Source organism: Otolemur garnettii, unplaced genomic scaffold, assembly GCF_000181295.1.
Source record: "Otolemur garnettii isolate 467f Iridium unplaced genomic scaffold, OtoGar3 scaffold00086, whole genome shotgun sequence".
NCBI lineage: Eukaryota > Metazoa > Chordata > Mammalia > Primates > Galagidae > Otolemur > Otolemur garnettii.
The window spans coordinates 8,519,366-8,523,318 of NW_003852481.1; the positions used below are offsets into that span (position 1 = coordinate 8,519,366).

General features: G+C 38.2%; 1 protein-coding gene across 1 annotated transcript in view; it reads right to left on the minus strand.

Annotated features, from left to right (window-relative positions):
* Positions 1-3,953, minus strand: part of SIK3 (SIK family kinase 3) — a 250,085-nt gene that overhangs the window by 112,077 nt on the left and 134,055 nt on the right. The gene's annotated exons all lie outside the window — the stretch shown is intronic.

A 3,953-nucleotide genomic window follows, 5' to 3' on the forward strand; every position in this document is an offset into this window, starting at 1 on the left:
TGGCGGGCACCTATATAGTCCCAGCTACTTGGGAGGCTGAGGCAAGAGAATCGCTTAAGCCCAAGAATTTGAGGTTGCTGTGAGCTGTGACACCATAGCACTCCACCAAGAGTGACAAAGTGAGACTCTGTCTCAAAAATAAATAAATAAATACATAAAATCAGAAATTAAAACAAAAATTGTAAGGACAAGCATGTACTCCCTCAGCCATCAGAACCATTACATCATCATACATATGTAGTCTCTTTAAAATCTCCATTTTATAATCATGAATAAGAGAGAAAAAATGTTTTAAATGTTTTAGCAGTTCTATAACAGCAGTTTTGATCTGGGGGACCCACTGAAAGAGTCTTAGACACGCTGGGGTCTCTAGATCAAATTCTGAGAACAGGTGCCCTAAGACTCATTATATGTAACGAAGTGACTTGTCTTCCAAGCTTTCAGAATGGTACCCTCTTTGGGAGAAGTGAAAAAATAGTCACTTCAATTTTTTTCTATAGGGTTTAATTCTTTCATAGGACCCATATGAGGATAGTTGGCTAGAAAAAAAATTTAAATACCTTTGAAATCAGTCTTGGTGAAAAACCATTTTCTTTTAAAGTTACTAGGATATAGAATTGTTATCTGAAAACAGGTTTAAAGAAATCCCAAACTTTAACACAAGCAACACAAGCTGCCATGCATTAAATGACTATGCTTAATAATGTGCCTGGAAGCCAAGGTCAAGACACAGGCTGGACATATTCTTGGGAAGATCCTAACCTCCACACCTCCACACTGGATCTAATTCCTTAATTGGAGTATGTATTTCAGTTTGTAGCAAATGGTCAAATCGAGTACTAAGGGAAAATGCAAAGATGCATATTTGGAAAGAACCAATTATTCTATTCACTTTACATGCCAATCGCAACTGTCTCTGGGAAAATACGCAGCTGTCAAGCCAGAGGAATGGCTGAGATACAAGGATGCTAGCCAACTCCAGACAAGAGGACTTAACACTGCCAACAAAGGGTCAGTCAGCTTTCAATAAAATCCAAAGGAAGCACTTAACAACTATAAAATACAGCATTTTCGTCCAGCACAGTGGCTCACACCTGTAATCCTAGCATTCTGAGAGGCCGAGGCAGGTGGACTGCTCGGAGCTCACAGGTTTAAGACCAGCCCGAGCAAGAGCAAGACCTTATCTCTGAAAATAGCCAGGCATTCTGGCAGGTGCCCATAGTCCCAGCTACCTGGGAGGTTGAGGCGAGAGAATCACTTGAACCCAAGAGTTTGAGGTTGCTGTGAGCTATGACACCACAGCACTCTTATAGAGGGTGACAAAGTCAAACTCTGTCTCAAAAATATAATAAAATACAGCATTTTTTAGGGGAGCAGTTGAAATTTTATTTTTTTGTACTTCTCTGGGCTATAGTGAATACAATGATTTAATGGCTATACAATGTCTACTAAAAGTGGGAAAAATATACCATGAAACAAATACTATTCTTGGAAGTATTTCCACATTGGAACATGGTATATTATGCAAAATTAATAAATGGCATCTGAAGCAAAGGAAATTTTCTGGTGATTACTTGAAATTCAAGGCATTGAAGAAAATTCTTAACTATAGACAAAAAGAAAATGAGTTTCAGTAATTCCCATCTGGTCACCATTTACTCTTTCAAAGACCAGAAGTCCTATCAGTGTCTCAAACATTATAGGCAACTCTCACTCACACTGATGTTGTTGCTCTTGTTGTCTTAATATTCCCAAAGTCTAAACAATGTTCCATATGGTGTATAGACTAATCAACTGCTGCCCTACAGGTTTGCCACTTAAAAGAATCGGACAAAAAGATTTGTTTTTAAAAGAGGAATAGACGAAAGGAGGTAGTGGACGGTAACGATGAAGGTTAAGTCAGAATTATTCACAAAACAGTATCCAATTTTTCATCTTCAGGTGTTTATTTCAGATTTACCAAAGGGCAGAAGTTTAAGAAGAACGTCTTTAGAAGGGGTTTAATGGCTTAATTCCAAAATGAAGCTAGTGAAGCTTTTGAAAAGGATGAAGCTATTGAAAAGGATGCCCTGAGAAAGGAGAGAAAGAGGGAAGAGCAGGGAAGAGGGAGAAGGTAAACGGAAGAAGCTTTGTTTGAATAGAGTAGAAGGCCCAGGTAGAGAGTTACTAGGGAGGTGGGGAGGAAAAGAATTAGCCAATGCTAACTTGTTTAACAAGGCAGTTCTAATAAAGGAGCAACCAAAGACCAATCTCTAAGAAAGTGTATAATGACAAAATACCACCAGGTGAATATCCCTAACCCCAAACGCTTAAAACCAGAAGTGTTTCAGATTCCCATTTTTTTTTTTTTAATTTTAGAATAGTTCTATATACGTAATGAGATATCTTGGGATTGGGAGCCAAGTCTAACACAAATTCATTTCTGTTTCATAGATGTCTAGCCTGAAGGTAATTTTTAGGTAGTATTTTGTGTATGAAACAAAATTTGTATTAATACTTAGGTGTGGGATTTTCTACTTGTGGCATTACACTGGCGCTCAAAAGGTTCCTGATTTGGGCATATTTTGGATTTTCAAAAGAGGGACGCTCGACCTCTAACTATTACAGAAATGCTTTAAAATCAAAGAAAAACAAGGAGAGGTAGTTTGTCAAAGGAAAAAAAAATCTAAAGTTATGATGGGAAATTAAGCTATGAAAGACGAGATTAGCCCCAAAGAAAAAAGACTGGGGAAAGGATTTGGCAATGTGCACTGAATACGAGGTTGTATGAAGGCAAAAAGCTGAATGAATTTTAAGATGAATTTTTTTAATGAAGTATATGCTCCTCTTCCCGGGAGTGCCAACTCATAGGTAAAAATAACACAGACTCACAGAACATTTGTCAAGGAGCCTGTGTACTGTTAAACGCAGTTCGACGGAGAACCTAGAACACTCAAAGATGTTTTAAAGCACAAAAGAGTTCAACTCAACCGGCATAAAATAACTTTCTTAAACTGCCCCTATGGAGACTGACTATATTGGGTATCTTGCTAACCTTACAGTGGTAATATTGTTCTGAGTGAATAAAATCAGAAATAGCTCACACTTTAAAGTTGTTTTAAAAATTATACCAATACGCCCCCAAGGCCTAATAACACAGTCTTCATGCAGCCGCAGCGGATGAGCGAACCAAGGGAACATGGTAACAGTTGAAAAACTATCGTAAATTCCTCCTCTCTTGACATCTCCCAATTATTTGATAATGAAAACTAAAGAAAAACAGGAAGCAACCTCTGCTGTCAGCACCTTGCCCTGCTGTCTCCCTTCTAAGGCATCCTTAGAAGCCAGCAGGGTGAGCTAATCCTCAAGAGATGCATCTTCGTCCAACCATGCATTTTTGGCTGGACCGTAAGGTGCTAGAAGTCTTCCCTATGCAGCCTGGAGTTAAAAAGCCACCTCCTTGTTCCCGTCAGCTCCCTTCTGAGTGGCTTTCCTAAACACAATTGCATACTACCAGAGCTGGCAAAAAATTCCATCAAAATGGGAATGTTTTATGTGATAGCTTTCTCCATTTACTCCAGTTTCAGTAAGTTCCTTATTATTTAGTCATCATCATGTATCAAGTCAAACAAATTTTATTTCCAAAATGAATGTCTGTGTTGCATGTGACAAACAGTATAGGTTAAGTAACTTAAATGGATCCCTGGACAATCTAATAGTAAATGCTAATTAATTTTTAAGTTTCTGAAACCGTATTATGAAAGCAGGAGGGAGATACTGATAAACAACATTACCACAGGAAAAGACTGAAAAATGATTCCACTGAAGTAGAACTTTTTATTATACAGATCAGACATAACCACATTAAACGTCAAAAGACAGGAACATGAAGTATGCGCTTCATCTAACAGAGTTAACACTAAACAAGACGGCTTGTGCTTTTGCTGATCAGGCTCCAGGCATCCGAAATGCTC